Source organism: Crocodylus porosus, unplaced genomic scaffold (assembly GCF_001723895.1).
Source record: "Crocodylus porosus isolate Cpor-Errol unplaced genomic scaffold, CroPor_comp1, whole genome shotgun sequence".
Classification (NCBI taxonomy): domain Eukaryota; kingdom Metazoa; phylum Chordata; order Crocodylia; family Crocodylidae; genus Crocodylus; species Crocodylus porosus.
This window is the reverse complement of record NW_017728886.1, coordinates 213,553,915-213,573,399: the sequence shown is the minus strand read 5'-3', so window position 1 is coordinate 213,573,399 and position 19,485 is coordinate 213,553,915. Positions and strand designations below refer to the sequence as shown.

The following is a 19,485-nucleotide window of genomic DNA, read 5'->3' as shown; positions in this document are numbered from 1 at the left end:
CTTAATGCAAGCAAATTCCATTACCTCAGTGTTATTGCCATTGTATGAAAATACAAAACAAATTCAAGAAACCACAGTCATTTAAAGATGTATTTCTTCCTTCTTGAGGGTTTGAAAATTCTGTTTTTGCTTTTGGGGATTTTTGCATTTACCACTTTGAGGACTTCCATTTAAATTATAAGGAAGATTAATTAATTAGGTAAATATATTGGTAAATGGATAATAAGACACCTTGCTAGTCATTGTTGATGCATATTTATACATACATGTGATAAGGTGGATTCAGATCAGGAATAAACTTTTGAATTTGTGGTTAAGACATGAAGAAGCTAATTGTTAAAGGGAATGGGTGGCCTATAAAAAAATGAATAAATAAAAGTTTTTAGTCCTTCATGGTTTATAAGTGGACCTGCAGAATACTGCAATTAATTTTGAACCTACCATTACATTTTTTTGCATGACTACCAGAAATTAGTTTTTAAAACTACATATTCGCTGTCAGCTTTCATTCAAGCAAACAGTTATGATTTTGCTTACAGTGCCCAACTGACCTGGCTCCTGACCCCTTCCCCATAGCAAGAGGTGAATCAGACTTCATGCTGATTGAATCCTAGAGGTATCTTTAATACAGAATGCCAGTTGTACTAAATTATGAAATCCTAGTTCATAAAGCAGGCTACAGTCTTTAGGGAGTAAACAGGGACCACCTAAGATACTTCAGTTAATCAGTTTAGACTATATCTTTGCCCAACAACTTTTCTCCTAGACCCTTAATCTTAGAGGGGAGCCAAAATTCAGTTGTAGGGAGGGGAAGATAATTCTTGTTAAATTTATTTGTATGTATGTGACTTAAAAATACTAACAATTCTTTTAGTATGCTAATACATTTTAGAAGTATATTTGTATTACTTGGATTTGCTGAAACATGCCAAGTTTGAGAAGGAAAGCTGGTAATTTATGCCTTTGTGTTGTGTCTTAGCTTTCAAATTTTGGAAGCTATATTTTTAATATCTTGGCTTCCTGATAATCCATTACAGAGGTAAGCCTTGTAGAAGAAATGTATGTATTGTTGAATGGATATATAATTTAGGGATGTGTAAATTTCATAGTTTCATAGTTTGTAGGGTCAGAAGGGACTTGAGCAGATCATCAAGTCCAGCCCCCTGCAATGGCAGGAAAGAGTACTGGTGTCAAATGACCCCAGCAAGGTGTTCATCCACCCTCCTCTTAAAGACCCCCAGGGTAGGAGCCAGCACCACTTCACTTGGAAGTTGGTTCCAGATCCTAGCCATCCTAAAAGTGAAGTAGTGCCTCCTGATGTCTAATCTGAATTTACCCTCTGCCAGCTTGTGGCCATTATTTCTAAATACTTTGTCATGACCAAGACCCAGATGCATATGATGAGTAAAATGCTGAATATAATAAAGTCAATGAGAGTTTGACTGTTGACTTCCAAAGTGTTAGAATTCCACTGTTGTGTACAATTTGTGATTTGTCCTATATGAAGAATTCATAGAGCCAGGGTCAGCAGCATTGCCACAGCTCCATTAAGATGTGTGCCATACATAACAAGTCATACAACCATACGCAAGTTATATATTGTAATTGGATTATTCATTGTGCTCTATCTTGCCCTTTGGCATGTAGCATGTTTACATCTCTATCTGTTCTGTTACCTGGCTTCCTCTTGTATAGTTGGCCTTCTGAGTGGCGGAGTAGGTGGAAGAGTACATTTTCTTGCAGATTTTCCCTCATCCAGCAGATGTGTCCAGATATCTACTGCTTCCTACTCATTGTAACTATTTCACATTGGTCCTTTTTTCTGACCTGGTCTCACCAGCTAATCACAAGTAACAGCATTTAAAATAAAAAGTAAGAAGGTACTTATGTTTTTAAATTATGCAGTCTGATCTGTTTTGCCTTGAGAGATTCATTGATTTGCTATGACAAAAGGGGGGAAAAAAGTCACAACCTAAGATAAAAAAAAAAAAATCCATGGTGTCGCAGGGCATTGAAATGCCCTGCTCCTAGAAAGAGTTACAGGAGCCTGTTGCCGGGGCAACTGCAGTTTGGTCAGCTGACCAGAAGGGGGCAAGGCCTGGCCTGTATAAACAAGCCAGGCAGTTCCCCTCTGACAGCCGAGAAAGTCAGAGCTCTGTTGAGGCAGGCAGAGTAGAGAAGCCTGATAGCCAGAACAGCTTCCATGCAAGGAGACCAGGTGGAGGAAGCCCTGGTAGGGATTTGGGGAGGATAAATAGCCTGATGGTTTAGAGTTTGCATTAGCCAGGAGGCTTATCTTTGAGTTGCAGCTGATTGGCTTATGTTATTGCTTTTGGTTGTTACACCGGAGGACCGGGTGAGGCTGATAGGAGTTGGAGGAGGCCTCAGAGGGGCTCCACGGTGGTGTGGGGACCCCGGTGCAAGAGAGGGCACAGTATTGAGGGCAGGCATTGACCTCAGCCTGGCGAAAGGGGCATGGGGGATTGAGGGCCAGGCAGAGTCAAGACCGCCCGAGCCATAAATGCTTTAAGACCTGAGAAGGCGATTTAGGGGGCCAGGCACAACTACGGCCACCTGAGCCCCAAGGGTGAGAAACCCCAGAGTGGGTACAGATGAGAAACCCTAGAGGGGGCTTGTATTAAGGCCCAAGGAGGGGATTCGGGGCCAGGCATGGCTACAGCCACCTGAGCCCAATTGCAAGGCTAAGCCCCAGGGAGGGCGAGTGCGGGGAAAAGGCCCTAGTGCGGGGCCTTAAATTTGATAATCTGGAGAACAAATCTTGGGGAAACAATTTCGAGTTAATCAGATCCTAGAGGGAGCAGTTGTGAAGAACTTGGGGAAACTTAGAGAGATTGCATTTTTTTTCCTCTGGTTGGACTCTAGTGTTAGATCTAGTATCCAATGTAGAATGAACTCTCACACTTATGCTGGAACGACTTCATCTCAACCAAGTGATTTCCTTAGGATCAAAATATTTAATTCCTCAGTTGTATCAATCGAGATAAGATGGCTACAACCACGTTTAATAATGATATACTGCCACAAAGATTTCACTGTTTCTTTGTTTTATCACTGAAGTTAAGAAAAAAGAAAGAAAGAAATGAAAATAGAAAAATAATAATAGTTATGTTCCCCCCAACATGTATAGGATTCGCTGTAAATTAAAGGATATGGTTCTGATCTGTAATAATTCATGAACATGTGCTAAGTTTTTCTGACTGTAAGGGAATACTCTGTGAATACAGGGGTTAATGCAAGTGGGTTTTGTCTACACTCATGGACAAACCTAGAACTTTGAAAAGGTGGGAGCAGGTGGTATGGTGCATCATCACATATAACACACATTTTTCTCCAGTTAAAAATAAACGAGAAGTATTATTAATATGCTAGGGGCCCAGGGCTATATTATTCAGTTTAATATTGAAGCAAAAGAAACTTTATTGGACAGTGCATTAATTTGCTATATCATATGTTATTTTTAAAGACACAACAAACTAGACAAAATGATCCAAAGACCTTGTTTAGTTATTCCTGTAGTTACTAGAATTAAATGTGTTTCTGTCTTTCAGATTCATAAAACAAAATCTAGTCATCTTGGATAGGGACAGACATTGCACATAAACCAGCTTAAGTGATCAGTAACTGGTTTAAACCTGTAACAGAACAGGAATTCAGTGCACATAAACCAGTTTGAAAATGGCTGAAACTAGTTTGAGAGAAACCTGGTTGAATGCAGTATGAGACTTAACTGATTTAGGTCAAACTGGTTTATGTAGTGTCTGTCCCAGACCCCTTCCTGGTTTAAGTTAAATCAGATTCCCCCAGCATCCCAGTATGCTCTTTGGTTGGAGCTCCAGCAGAGACTTGCAGACACAACAGGGTCTGCCTGGCTTCCCTGTGCCCCCCACCCCTTTACCACTTGCTTAAGCAGGGATCCCTCTTTCCTTTCTCCCAAAGCATGGACTGTAGCCAACATGTGGTATGCTAATTAATGTTGAGAGGTGTCTGGGTAAGGCAGACAGGTCTGTTTAGGGCTTTTGGAGCTAATCAGTAGGTCAGCTGGTAATGTCCCTGTGTTCCTTCCTTCGGAAAAAATGATGTTTAGAAAGAGCTTAAACTAATTAGCGAGGCTTTGTTTTCTGATGGGTTGATAAATGCTGATAGTGCTGATTAATGCTCTCATCAAGCCGGGGAGGTGGGGGGGAACCCCTCCCTAATGGGAGTGTCCTGCTGGGGCCTAGCCATGCCCTCCCCTCAGTTCAGCACTCTAGAAGGGAAGGGTGGGCTCCTCTAGCACCCCCTGGCTTCTAGCCTGAGCTACTGGAGGCATGTGCTGGCATTTTTTCAGTCCAGAGGGGATGTCTGTACAGTTACAAACTGATTCAGCCTAGGCAGGTTAGACCTGCAAAAATTGAATCAGTTCAGACTCAGGCTTTTTGAATGTCTGTCCCTAGCCCTTGAGTGTCTTGACAGAAATAACTTTGAATGAAACACTATACCTGAGTTAGTGTTTACCTGAGTGAACTGTTTCCACATCTGAGTTAATGTATCTACCTAGAGTTAAAACTAATCTGTAGGGCTATGAAATAGAAGCTACGTTACCGTGACTGGCTAACAGACAGTAGAATTGCAGAAGAAACAGTAGCTAGATTAGTAGGACCATTAAATACCCTTTAAAAAGGAGAGCAGGTAGTTAATACCTGTGGAATGGAGAGATTAGTAGGAATCGGAAAGATTGTAATGAGTCATGAAGTCAGCTGACTTCTTCAGCACTGCCTGAATAGAAATACTGCTACCACTGCCAGGCAGTTTGTTTTATGTTTTGGGTGGACCACGAATCAAAGGAGAGGCAGATGAATACTACACCCCTGCTTGCCCCCCTCCCCCCCACTTCTGTCCATCTGCACTTACATAGGAAAGAGGGTAGTAGCTGCAGATGACCATTCATTCACTCACATAATAAGGCATATTCAATTAGTTATTCAGGCATAATAAGGCATATTTAATTAGTTATTCAATTTCTGACCTCTTATTGTGAATGGACTGGTTTGGCAAAGATGGGGATCCCAGTTTGTAAACATACATGAAAAACAAAAGCTCAGCAAACCTGGAACCGAAGACAGGGCTTTTGGAAGCATAATAGCGGCATTCTTGAGGAAGGAAGAAAGTAGCTGCTGGTAATTGCTGATGAGAAGTGGCTCTTACAGAGAGACTACAGAGGTCAGAGGCCTGGGGTTGAAAGGACCTGCCTAGAATTTCTGCCAAGAAGCAGCAAGCATCTAGATAATCTAGCATGTGCACACTCTCTCTGTCTCTCTCATAATCGCAATTAGTATATATCCTACGTATGGGCTTTGAAAAGGAAATGACAGAATACATGAGAACTAGAAGGCATGGTCTTAGTTATAAGAGTAATATGTATTCAGTCATTTAGAAGAAATTGCAGCTGAACTAACACTCTGTAAAAATGAATTCTTTATAAAAGGTTATTCAGCCTGAACACTTTTTATTTAAAGCTAAAAAGTTAGGTTATGAATAGTTTGACAACATGGAAACTTGCTGGCATGGATATTCGGAAAAGATATGTTAAAAATATTCCCGCCATAGGAAATGATGATGATTCAGTTAAATACAACTGAGAAACAATTAATTTCACCTCTTAAATGAAATGCTGTGTACATATAAAATGAACAAAACCAAAAACAGTAATACCATTTATGTAAAAGATCCCATTATAAATGAGTGAAAAAACAACTACACTTGACAACCCAATTAGTAAAGAAGACATTGTGAATATCCTTAGAAATCATCTGTACTTTTGGTACACACTAAACCCTGGTAGATTGTGAACAAGCATATATGGAAGCACTCGGTTGGTCAGTTTACAGAATTTTTTCTGAAAATGTTCAATTGTGCTTTTACCCCAAATAAATGACATAACTCCGAGAAACTAAAATTATAGACCTAAAATAAATCCCATGAACGGTGCTCCCCATAGAGACCAACATACCTTCTGAATTCATATTTTTCTTTAAAGGTTATCTACATTACTGACTAATAGGCTGGAACAGGCAATTTAATTTAATAATGCCCCCAAACCAGGATTTGTATCAGACCTGATACAGGAAATCATCTCAGACGATTATTTCACGTTTTGTATGTAGAACCAGTTTTCACTGAAAAGGAATGATCTATTATCAATAAAACTAGAAAAACCTTTTAATTCTTTAGAATGGCATTATTTATTTTCATTTCTGTAAGTGTTGAAATTTGGAAATACTTCTGTGTATTAGATCAAAGTATTATATTCCAAACTAAGTGTATGCTGAGAAACAACAATCTTTTTTTTCCTGTTTCCTTTGGGAGGAATAACAAGCAAGCAAAGCAAAGCAAAACAAACAACCTCCTCCCCCAAAGAAGTACAGAGTTATTTTCTCTCTATATATATTGAAAGAAAAGTTTGAAGCTTAAAATATTTCTAACTTCAAGTTTTCATACAGGGACAGTGTTTTGGTTTTTGTCATTGTATCCAAAATTGACAGATGGTCAAACTGCATAAACTTTTGGACGGATTTATTGCTTTGTGGCAAAGGATGCAATGTACCCATCGACACATGGATATAGGAAAATTTTGTCATGTGGATAGTGACTGGGAGGTGTATTCAAGTGAAAAGGATTCTCAATTCACTGATTTTGGAGAAAGGGGAAATTATTATTTCTCTGTTGCACATCTGAAATGAGTAGGTCTTTTTTAAACAAAGGTTATGTGACAAAATTCACTGTCCTTCTTTGGGATAAATGTGTAAAAGTCATGGGGTGACTGAAGTAAACAGACATCTTCATATCTTCTAGTATGCTTTCAAATTAACAATTTAACAGAAGATAACAGTTGATATATCAGGAGCAAGGCTTTATTACTTTTGAGAGCTTCAGTACTTTCTGTCTTCGCCTGTATCATCCCATTAATAGCCAGAAAACAACTCAATGAGAAACGGTAATACTGCTTTAGCTAGTTTCTGGAAAGTCCCTTCTCTTGGGGTTAGCACCTTTTTATGAAGGTCTTTATAGAGGATGCAACCAGCACAATCCATAGAAGAGACACTGTAACAGTTAGGCAGAGATGGAAGCCAGTGGCCCCAGCATCTCTCTGCAGATAGCTCTGGCTTTCTGTTTAACCAAGGGTGCTCATTCAGATTGTGAGTACAGAATTTCACCTTATAAAATGACATGAGCAATTCCCTAGAATACAAGAATATGTTTGAAATACATATTCAAAGCATACAAACCTGAGAGCTGAGCAACTAAGAAAAAAGTTCCTCCCGATTCTGCTATCTGCATTTTAAAGGCTTAGAAAGTTTGTGCTGTTTGTTCCTAATCATTTGAACTTGTAATTTAATCAAACTCTTTTTGTTTTTTTATTGCTTGCTTTTACGAAAAAAATCTGTTGATTATAACTGTAAGTTTTAACTTCTTGAGGGGAAGATGCACGTAGATTTATATATTTTTATTGTATTCCTCTTTCTTGCCCTTTAAATGTTGCCTTAGGCCCCAATCTTGTATATGTATACACTTAAACTTTGACAGATACCTGGTTGAAGTCACTAGGTCTGCTTGCAGCATATACTCCAACATGGGCACTTATATCTTCAGGGTACTGCCTTTTTGGTTATAAGCTTTTTTAGGGCAAGATACTACAGCTTTTTTTTTTTTGTGTGTGTCCAGTGCCTAGTGCCTCCTCTGTACTACTAGGCCAAAAAAAAATAATAACGATACGTGCATTTGCTCACTCTAGCAAGCTGTTGTATGCAAGAAGAATAACATCTATGAAATTTAAAAGAACCCCTGGATTTTCATAAGCAGATATTCTTCTTGAAGTCTGATGACCTTTTCTTCATTAGTATGAATTTACCTTCAAGGCAGACATTTTTCAATCAAGGCTAATTTGCATATAATTTGTCAAGAGAGAAGGAGAGCAAAATAATTTTATTTAAAGATTTCCCTTTGTTTTAAGTGTCATTAGCAGTTCTGACTAATCAGATTTTTACAATCTCATCAGGCGCTTTTAGAAAATCTCTATGAACTCATCTGGAGGATGCATTTATTCCTAAGTGTCCTGTATTGCATTACAGCACAGTAACGAGTCACCGACTGCTACAGATGTTTATGTGAAATGCAATTAACACTCTGCCAATTTAGTTTTTATAGGGACACAATCAATTTTTATTCATTTTAAAACTAGAATGCTTTCTTTTATTGTGTGCTGCCTCTCTGCTGATTATGTGGATAAACAAATTATTCTTCTGTTTGTAGTAAATGGTGCTGTTTAGGTAGTGAAGCGGCATATTATTAATGGAACACATATAAATCAGAAATTAAATATTTGGCTTATGGCAAAATGTATAAGATATTTGCCTTTCAAGGACTAATTCTAAAATAAATTGCCACGCTGTTTGTTTAAAAGTGCGTCTAAATAAGCATTTTTAGCAGTTAGGTTCCATTCCATAATGAATCTGTAGGGAGATATTTTTGAGGGGGAAGGATGATAATATTTCTAAGTATTTGTGCAAGGCCCAATCCTGTGAGGTGCTCAGTATCTACAACATCTATTGTCTTCCTTGAAACTTAAGAACACTGACCTAAGGATTGCATATTATTATTTACTTAATTTAACAATGAAACTCAGATTGCTGTGAACAGAAGTAAATTATTACAAATAACAGTTCCTAGGGAGGCATAAGTGTATATAGTTCCTAGGGAGGCATTCAGTGAATATAGGTCTTCATTTTTAAGGGTATGTGAGGGTTGCTGAAAGTAAAGAAGGATGAAATTATAGACTTATCTTTGACAGCTCAGCTCAACTCCTGTGACTTTGTTGTGGTTTTATAGAAATGTAAGGTCAGAAAGGCCTGAGTATTCAAGAGAGAGACCAAAGTCAGGGAGTTGTGGGAAAACTGGAAAAGATTCTCTTCTCCCCACTTCCTCCCAGCCATGCATCTAAAAATGGTTTCCTCTTACCAGCATATTACCCTGGGTCACCCCTTCTGTGCTTGCCTGCCTTTTTGTTAGTATAGGGGTATCACTGTTGCCCTCAGCCCAGATCTGGACTGTGGGGCATCTTGTGGGTTAGATCCAGACTGTGGGCCTCTTTGCAGGCCAGATCCAAACCCAGCAGCAGCAGGAGTGACAGGAGGACAAATGGCGCTGTTTCGCCAGTCAGTTGTCTTGCTACCAAAAGCTGTCCCCATATTGGAGCTCTGTAGCCTCAAATTCTGAGGGAGACACCTCCTCTCACTCATCCCACCCAAATTCCTGGGCCCACTTGGAACCTGTGAGTCAGAGGAAATGGCTCTGCAGGCTGCATACCAGTATGCCAGTAGTCTGATGCAAGCCAGTAGTCTGATGCCCCTAGGACAGTACACAGAGAAGTATGACTAATTCAGGCAGCCCATGCATCAGCATGCACACTAAAACAGAGGTAGGCAGAATGCAGCCCACCAGGCCATTCTATCTGGCACACGAGGCTCCTAAAAATTTAGAAAATTCCTATTTATCTGCCCCTGGCTGCCTGCCATGTGGCCCTTGATGGCTTGCCAAAACTCAGTAAGTGGCCCTCCACCCAAAATAATTACCTGCCCCTGCATGAAAAGGATTAAGCAAACAGTGTGCTTGCATGTACAGTGGCACTCAGCGTGCTTCTGGTCCCTGCCATAGTGGCTGACAGCAAAGCTATTTTCATGGATACCTTTTCTGCTACTGCATTGAAAATACAATCCTCAAATTTTCTGTATCAATGGAAAAAACAAGGATGAAGTCCTGGCTGGCTCTTTGTATCAGGCTTGCCTGGTATGAGTTTTGGAAGCTAGGTACACTGGTCCTGATCCTGCCAAGGATTTACGCATGTGCTTCATTTTAAGCACGGGTAGTTCAGTTGACTTCAGCTTAAACCTAAGCATGTGTTTTAAGTGCTTGTCTGGACCAGAGCCAAAATGCTCAGCACCTTTCAGCCTTTAATCTTTAACATTTTGTTTGAACCACGATTGGTTACACCATTACACAGATATTTTTATATAATGAAAAACTGCTGCCCCCTTCCCACAACAAATCCATAACCATTAAATAATTTCATGTATTTAAAGAAGGTACAAGTTGAATTTCACTTATTTGTTCTTTGTAAAATAAATTTCCCTCTTAGTATCTTTGCAAAGCATTACAATTCAAATCTAAAGAGACCAGTTGTAGAGTGTAAGTTTGACACTGAAGGATAAATCATGTATTCAGAGAGAACCCGTAGTGATATTAGTTTCTTACTCATCTGTTCTGACCTGATCTGGCTTGCTGTGGAAAGTAACCAAATACTGCCACCAAAGGTGCTAATACTAATAACTCACAATCGAGCTTAGAGTTTTCGTAGGCCTCCCTGCAGACAGTATGATGGCCTCTTGTTTCACTTCTTTAAATTTATTAGTATTCAGGTTAAGTGAAGCCTGCATGAATAAACACCCCTAGGAAGTATGGAAAAGGTGAACTGCAGAGACTGTTCCTACACTTGGTTCAGAAATTGGATAAAAAAAATTGTTAATTTTCTTTCAAGTTTTTCCTGGCGTTTTTCAAAGAAAATGCTATAATGACTGTGATATTTTAAAGTAACATGATGGAGTAGCCATAGAAAGATAAGCCATTGTGAAACAGAAAAAAAAATCTAAAATGACCAGGGAGGACACTTTTTAATGAACAGTTGAATGCACCTCAAATGGAAAACAGATGTTCTTTGTAAACTTTAATGGGAAGCCTTCTTTTCAACTAGAGGTAACTGGACCATCTATGAGGACAGAGGACAAGAACAGCATATGTCTTTTTCAAGAAGTCTTTATGCTTTATGTTTGTCAGTGGTATAACTAGGGTGGGCAAATAGGGCAACTGCCCCAAGTGCTGACTTGAGGAGAAGAAAGGGGTTACTGCCAGCAGCAGTGTGGTCACTGTTAGGTGCATCTACACATGAAATTAATTTGATGCAATAAACTCTGGCGCAGTTCATGCTGGAGTTTATTGCTTCCGGGCACAGCATTTACACGTGCACCTGGGACTGCAGCACATTGAGATGGAGTGGTGCATTGCTGGCTGGCAGGAGGCCTGGGGGGGGTCACCCTGCCAGCCCAGGGCTGCTCCTGCCTGACTCGATGTACTGTGGAAGGGCTGGCTGGGGCTACAGTAAAGGGCTAGCCAGCAGGCAGCCCTGTGCTGTAGTACCCTTTTGCCCTAGCCAGCTTTAGTCACTGTCTACATGTGCATTACAGCAGCATGCTGTAGAACAGTACTATTCTATGGCAGAGTTAATTAGGTCACTCCAGCCTAATAGCACTGCTTGTATAGATGGTGAAATTTTACTGCAGAGCTAACAAGGCAACTCCCCAGTTAAGTGTCTCAAGTAAATGTGCCCCTTGTGTGGTAACCAGAAGTCTCCCCTGCCCATGCACCTCAGGCCCCTGGCTGTGCCTCTGTGCTACTGGTTTCAGTATTGGTATTCAGTTTAAATATTGGTATGCTCTCATACTTCTTTTGATCCTTTTTGAATAATTAGTAGCACTGGTATTAAATAAGTGACTCATTTGTGCTCTTAATATGAACGAGGCATTATTTTAGCGAGTGATTAAGTGTTACAAAATGTACTTGATACAAAGGAAAACATTTTTGTAGTTTGCAGCACTACAGTTTTATCTTTTCTATTGTGTTTATTCTTTTTGGTGATACATGTCTGACTTTTCAGCCAAAAGGAATACTACCACATTTATGCATTTATACTATATCACTGTAAATACAAATCAAATCAAATCTGGGGGTTTAAGATTTTCATTGCAACTCACTATCTATTTTGATGTGCTGTTTGGAAGATTCAGTGCTGCTTTAGGTGATCTGTTTCTATGAAAACAACTCTGAATTTCTAATTCTGGCTCTACTGCAAAGCTCACTAAATATGTTTACCAGCCTCTCTCCCAACCACTGTTCTGGTGCTGACAAAATAAACCTGCACTCCTTGTTCCTGTTTGGGTGCACTGGAGGCTGGTGGTTAGGCAAAATAAATGGCTCAGAGTGTGCCGAGAACTCTCTGTCTTACAGGGATCAGAAAGCAGAGTTGAGGAAGGCATTCAGATCTTTTGGGGGCCTGCTTCCAAATCATCTAATCTGCCTAATTTCCAGTTTGGTGAGCAGGAAGATGGTATAGGATTTATTTTGTTAGTAGCACACCTAGGTTTGAGGGTGTCTATGCAGACATAAATACTGGGTGCATCTACATGTTCAGTTAATGCAACACAGTAAATTCCAGAGAAGTTCAAGCTGGACTCAGTTGCTCTCAGGCACAACTTCTGCATGTGTTCCTGGGACTGCAGCAATTTAAGCTGGGGCAGAGCAGGCTCTGGCTCACTGGGCTGACTGGGAGTAATTTACGTTCCCGTCACTGTCTACGCATGCATTTTGGTGCAGTAAAGTACTCCCTTATAGGATAGTATTGTCCCCAAGCATACTACCCCTGACAGTGCTATCCTACAGTAGAGTTAATTAGTTTACTGCACCCTAATACCAGTGCACGTGTAGGTGGTGATGCTTTAGTGTGGAGCTAATTGGCCTACTCCACAGTAAAGCATATGTGTAGATGCACCCACTGTGTCTCATATTCTAAATCTATAAAATAAGCATGATGAATAGTATTCTTACTGATCTCATACCAATGATGTTAACAGTAATTTAAGCTTATATAGGATATATATAAAGTGTTAATCACTATAATGTCTTGGATTCTAAAGCATATCACTCTTAGTTTAAGTGTGGTATGTTTCCATCCAAACAGAGGAAATATTTGTTTCTGTTGAACTGCAGTTTTACAGTGGAGCTGCACTGAAATAGAAATAATACTGGAGTATTGAAAAAGACTGCCAACTTGCTCTACTTTCTGTGTGACTTAAGACAAACATGGCTAACCACCTCTGTGGAGCATTGAAGTGATCGATCCAGTCTTTGGACTATAGTGATTAGGGTTTAACCAAGCTGATTCAGAAGTGAGGCTAGCGATCTTGACTCTGTTTCATATTTCTCTGCCTTTAAAACTGGATTTTCCAAACTACCAAATTCACTTTGCACTGCTTACATAGTGTCTTAAAGTAGCAAGGCATCTGGGCCATGTCTACACAAAGTGTAATTTCATCATCAGGCAAGTTGCAGTCTTTGGTGTGGGCTGCCTCCTAAAGTGGAAGCAGTGTAGCTCTTTTCTAGGTAGCACTGGCAGACCAACTGGCACCATCATTCATCAGTGTTAATAAGTCTGCCGAAAGCACTGTGAGAACACAGTTATGCAGTTTTCTGTTTAGGAGGCAGTCTGTACGCAGCAGCAGAGCTACCAGGCTAAGTAAATTTACCATTTAGACCATATAGACCTGGCTTTGGTCTGCAAAATCCTGGCACACAGAAGAAAACTACACTGAGCTAATGCTGCTAGAGCTAACACTTTCTCTAACTGCTGATCTGACTAGCGTGATTTAAGAGGGATTTGGAGGAATAGGGTGTGGTGGAGCCAAACTGCCCTGCACCTATTACCTTGCTAAATTATGCCCTTGATAGTAGCTGACATAGCTTCCCTGCTGATTAAGTTCTGCAGCCAAGGAACAGGAAGCCAACTTGGGGGCCTTGTGGCTGCTGCCCCTCTCTGCTATGCCTGAGCACAGTGTAGGCATCAAGACCTTTATTTTTTCCATAGTTCATGAATCATTGTTATTATATAAACCGTTAGAATCTGTCACGTCAACCCATCTTATGGAAAGCATAATGCATCATATCAAGATCTACTTGGGGACAGTTTAATTGGTGAATTATTGACAAAGGTAAATTGCAATCTTTCTTTCTGAGCTTTTAATATCTGCTATTTAATAGCCTACTAAGGTACTTGTCCTCTGAAATGGCAGACCGTAAGGACTTGTATATAAAAAACTAGTATTTTTGCACATATACTACAATACAACACGCATTTGTTACTGAAATCGTTTAGTTGTTCAGATAGTTACTTGACAAAATGGGTTGTATTTAATCTCTTGATTTAGTCTTTCTTGTTTTTCTAAAGTTAAAGGCCCTGATTTCCCTCTTTCTGTAGATTCTAGAGATATTGGCTGCAATTTGTTAGCTTGTTTTTTTATATCCTACAGATCTGTTTGTTTTCCCTTTTCCTGATAGAGAATGGGGCCACATTCTATTTTTCTGCACCATTAAGTCCTCAGTCTGAGTCAACAGAGAAGTTGAGTTTGTATAAATGTTCAGTTCAGGGTAAACTAAAATGTTAATTTTACTTTTTCATAGCCAATGGGTATTCAGCATGCTCTGTTGGCTGCAGAGGGTTTTTCTGGTTTTCTGTGTCACTTATAATTGGAATAGTCTGTTATTTACATTAATCATGCAAGGTTCTTGCAGAGGTCAGTGGATCTTTGCTCTTTGGTGTTCTTACAACTTTCTGCATCAGTCAGATGAGCAGGACACAGCCCTTTTCCTTATTTCTATCTTATGTCCTTTCTACCTGTTTTCAAAGTGATCAAACAGAAGGTTAAGAGCAAGGGAACTAGTCATTGCTGATTTTTGTCTATGACTGAATTTTCCTTTCCTTCACAAAGGATCTTTTATAATTTCACTTTTGCTTCCTGGGTTCAGCTAGAATTTTTGAAATTGCTTACTTAATTTTCCACCTCTGGCCATGATTTTGACTTCCTGTCTTCTCCAGCAGACTTTCAACTCAAATATTTATGTTAACAATGAAATTTTAGATCCTAAAGTCCATCTAAATTTGCTTTAGAGGATATCCTTTATTTCCTTTTCAGACCATCTTCATCAAATTAGGTCTACCTATCCTGTTTCTTAATGGTTTTTATAAAACTCTTGGGAATCATGCTTTTCTTTTTCTGAGATCCTTATCTTGTTTGCTCCTGATGAAGGCTCTACAACAAAGTTGTTAGTACCATTTAATTTTCAGATCAAGGCATAATTAATTCAGAAAAAAAGCCTGTTACTTGTGGTGGATGGCTTCTTTCTTAAAATTATGACTTCTTAAGGTGGCCTTAACCTTACAGACTTACTAGTAGTTCTCTTAGTTATGCCCTGTTCCTTTGACTAGATAGGGACATTTAAACAAAATCTAAAGTCCCCTCTATATATTACAGGTATTGTACAATTCACTTGTGAATTGCACAATTAACTTAAGATCAGCTACAAGTTCGAAGTACTTATCTCATGATAAATAGCTCCAACCAGCTATAAAATCAGACCTCAAAAATGTGTACTAACTTTATAGCTGGATACTCTTGAGCATTAAATTGCACATATAGCAGGCATTCCTTTGCGAAAGGGTGGTTGACTTCTGTGATCCCCCAGGATGGGTGTGGGGGTGGAGTCCTGGAGATTACAGCTACCATAATTCCCAACGCTTGGAGGTGTGTAAAAGCTCTGGGCCCACACATGCAGCCAGGACCTAGAGTGATGTTCTTGATCCTGGCTGTGCACATGGCATGTGGTATGTTATGCAGCTGGAACCAAAAGCCTCATCAGTGGTGGGATGGATGAGAACAACCACAGGATGTTGTTCCAAGAAGAAGGATTGCTAGGAAGACATGGGATCCACCTGACAAAGAGAGGGAAGAGCATCTTTGAAGATAGGCTCGCTAACCTAGTGGGATAGGATTAAAATTAGGTTCACTGGGGGATGGAAACCAAAATCTTGAGGTAAGTGGGAAAGTGGGTGACCTGGAGAAAGTGCAAGCAGGAGCGGGGAACAGAGGAGGGATATCTCATTCTTCCTGAGAAAGTAGAGCAATTGGCTAGTTACTTGAGGGGTTCCTCTTCCTTGTTTCCACAAAGCCTGGAAAACAAGGAGGAGGAATTGGAAGTCTTTTCACAGTCACTGAGCTATTATGTGAGTGGAATAACAGAGGCTTGATGGGATAGCTTGTATGACTGGAGCACTGTCATGGATGTATATAAACTGTTCAGGAAGGACAGGCAGGGGAGAAGAGGAGGAGAAGTTGTGCTTTATAAAAAAAGAGCCATATGTTTGCTCAGAGCTCCAATGTGAAACTGGAGATAGGCATGTTGTGAAAGTCTCTGGGTTAGGATCAGAGGGGAGAGCAACAAAGGTGCTGGAGGTTTGCTATAGACTACCAGACCAGGAGAAAGTGGTGGCTGAGGATTTCTTCAAACAGCTAGCAGAAGTTTCCTGATCACAAGCCCTGGTTCTCATGGGGGACTTCAGTCACCCTGACAGCTGCTGGGAGGGCAATACAAGAGTGCTCAGGCAATCCATAAAGTTTTTGGAGAGTGCTGGGGACAACTTCCTGGTGCAAGTGCTGAAGCGGCCAACTAGTGGCCATGCTCTTCTTGACGTGCTGCTCACAAACAGGGAAGAACTGGTAGGGAATGTAGTTTCATAGTTGGTAGGGTCGGAAAGGACCTGAGCAGATCATCTAGTCTGACTCCTGCCATGGCAGGAAAGACTACTGCAGTCAAACAGCCCTGGCAAGGTGTTCATCTAGCCTCCTTTTAAAGACAGGGTAGGAGCGAGCACCATTTCACTTGGAAGTTGGTTCTAGATCCTAGCCGCCCTGGCTGTGAAGTAGCGCCTCCTGATATCTAGCCTGAATCTACCGTCTGCCAGCTTGTGACCATTATTTCTTGTCACTCCTGGTAGTGCTCAGGGGAACAGGGACTCCCAAAGCCTGCTGGTCCCCCCTGACTAGTTTGTAAATGACCACTAGATCCCCCCTCAGCCTTCTCTTGTGGAGGCTGAACAGGTTCAGGTCCCTTAGCCTCTCCTCATAGGGCCTGTCCTGCTGCCCCCTGATCATGTGGGTGGCCCTCCTCTGGACCCTCTCCGTGTTGTCCCTAGTTTCATAGTTGGTAGGGTCGGAAAGGACCTGAGCAGATCATCAAGTCTGACCCTCTGCCATGGGCAGGAAAGGATGCTGGGGTCAAATGACCCTGGCTAGGTCTGGCCTCCTTTTGAAGACCTTCAGAGTAGGAGCGAGCACCACTTCCCTAGCCGCCCTGACTGTGAGGTAGTGCTTCCTGATGTCTAGCCTGAACCTACTCTCAGTCAACCTACTCTCAGTCAACTTATAGCTGTTATTCCTTGTTACCCCCAGTAGTGCTCAGGGGAACAGGGACTCTCCCATTGCCTGCTGGTCCCCCTTGGCCAGTTTCATTGTCTTTGAAAATGAACAGTTTCATTCTCATTGGACAGTTTCATTGTCTTTGAAAATCATGATGATTCAGAGAGGACTCAGGTGATTGAAAAAGAGTAAATATAGTGCCATATTTAAGAAAGGGGAAAAGGAGGATATGGGGATCTACAAACTAGTCAACCTAACCTCAGTCCCAGGAAAAATCATTGAACAGATCCTAAAGGAATCTATCTCAAAGCACTTGGAGGAGAAGAAGGTGATTAAAAATAGTCAGCATGGATTTACCACGGGCAAGTCATGCCTGACCATTGTGATTTTCTTCAATGAAGAGATAACTGGCTCTGTGGATAAGGGCAGAGCAGTGGACATTATATACCCTGAGTTTAGCAAGGCTTTTGATATAGTCTCCCACAACATTCTTGCAAGCAAGCTAAGGAAGTATAGGTTGGATGAATGGACCATAAGGAGGATAGAAAACTGGCCAGATCATTGGGCTCAAGGGGCAGTAATCAATGGCTTGATGTCTAGTCAGCATCCAGTTTCAAGTGGATTGCCCCAGGGGTCAGTCCTGGGGCTGATTTTGTTCAATATCTTCATCAACAACCTGGAAGATGGGATGGAGTGCACCCTCATCAAGTTTGTGGATGACACCAAGCTGGAAGAGTAGTAGATACACTGGAGGGTTGGGCTAGGATTCAGAAAGACCTAGACAAAGCAGAGTATTAGACCAAAAGAAATATCATGAGGTTCAATAACGACAAGCGCAAAGTCCTGCACTTAGGACGGAAGAATCCCATGCACTGGTACAGGCTGGAGATCACCTGGCTAAGCAGCAGCTCTACAGAAAAGGACCTAGGGGTTATAGTGGACAACAGGCTGAATATGTGCCGACAGTATGCCCTTGTTGCCAAGAAGGCTAACAGCATACTGGCTTGCATTAGTAGGAGCTTTGTCAAAAGAGCGAATGAAGCAATTGTTCTGCTAAAATTGGCCCCAGTGAAGCCAGATCTGGTGTACTGTGTCCAGTTTTGGGCCCCCCACTACAGAAAGGATGTGGACAGATTGGAGAGAGTCCAGCTGAGGGCAACAAAAATGGCTAAGGGATTTGGGAACAAGACTTACAAGGTGAGGCTGAGGGAACAAGGCTTATTTAGTCTGGAGAAGAGAAGACTGAGGGGAGAGTTAATAGCAGCTTTCAACTTCCTGAAGGCTGGTTCCACAGAAGATAGAGCTAGATTGCTCTCAGTGGTGGCAGATGACAAAACACGGAGCATTGGTCTCAGGTTGCAGCAAGGGAGGTTTCAGTTGAATATTAAGAAAATCTTTCTCATGAAGACAGTAGTAAAGCACTGAAACAGGCTACCCGGAGAGGTTGTTGAAGCTCCAGCTTTAGAGGTTTTTAAGACAAAGTCTTGGCTGGAATGGTCCTGGTTTGAGCAGGGGATTGGACTACATGACCTCCTGAAATCACTTCCAACCATTATTTTCTATGATTCTATGACTCTTGGTCAGGACTGCACATATGATGCAACCACAACTGAGAGCCCTGTCAAGTGTGGGACTCTCAGTCCCAGCTGCGCATGACCCTGGTGGGTAGGAGGCCCCTCAGCAAAGGGGGCTTCCAACTGTAGGATCCTGCTTTTTGCCAGTCTAGCGATCAGGAGTGGGCTACCCTTACACCTGCAATAAGGAGAGATTGGATGTAATGTGTGATCCCACAGTTCCACCTCCTGCCATGCACATGTAACATGGCAGGTGGCACGAATGTGTGGATCTTGCATTAGATTCAATCTTGCCTTACTTGTACTTGTAGAAGAGGACTAAGACACACTTTTGAGTATTTTCTGGCTTTGACCAAAACAAGCGCTGCCTTTTAAACTGGTGTTGATAAGGTGCTCCATTTCCCCCACAAAAGTCCAGAAATTTGTGTTCTGTTTTGGTGAAAAGCAGGGAAGGAACCTTAGAGACTAACTGGTTCAAAGAGGGATGAGGTTTCAGAAGCAATGGCATAGCAACTAATGTAGTAGGCTGTTGCCTACAAATACTCATGCCTCTCGGAACCAGTTAGTCCAGGGTTGGGCAAAATACAGCACACAGTCTGGATCTGACTTGCCAGGCCATTCTATCTGACTCATTGGGCCCCTAAAAACTTTAGAAAATTAAATATTTATTTGTCCCTGGCTACCTGTCAAAGATAACAGGAGCCAGGGGCAGTAGAACCCAGGGGGAGCCAATGGCAGGACCCAGCAGCCGCAGCAGCAAGGCCCACCTGGCCCTGTTC

General features: G+C 41.3%; 1 protein-coding gene across 8 annotated transcripts in view; it reads left to right on the top strand.

Moving 5' to 3' along the window:
- The window catches only part of EYA1 (EYA transcriptional coactivator and phosphatase 1), a 263,444-nt gene that overhangs the window by 67,574 nt on the left and 176,385 nt on the right, over positions 1 to 19,485 (top strand). Inside the window, exon 1 of one of the 8 annotated variants that reach the window (XM_019549166.1) lies at positions 6,859 to 6,994. The exons of the other annotated variants lie outside the window; for them this stretch is intronic. The gene's annotated coding sequence lies outside the window, so the exon portion shown is untranslated. Of the gene's footprint in view, positions 1 to 6,858; positions 6,995 to 19,485 lie in introns of those variants that run through there. 8 annotated transcript variants of the gene reach the window in all.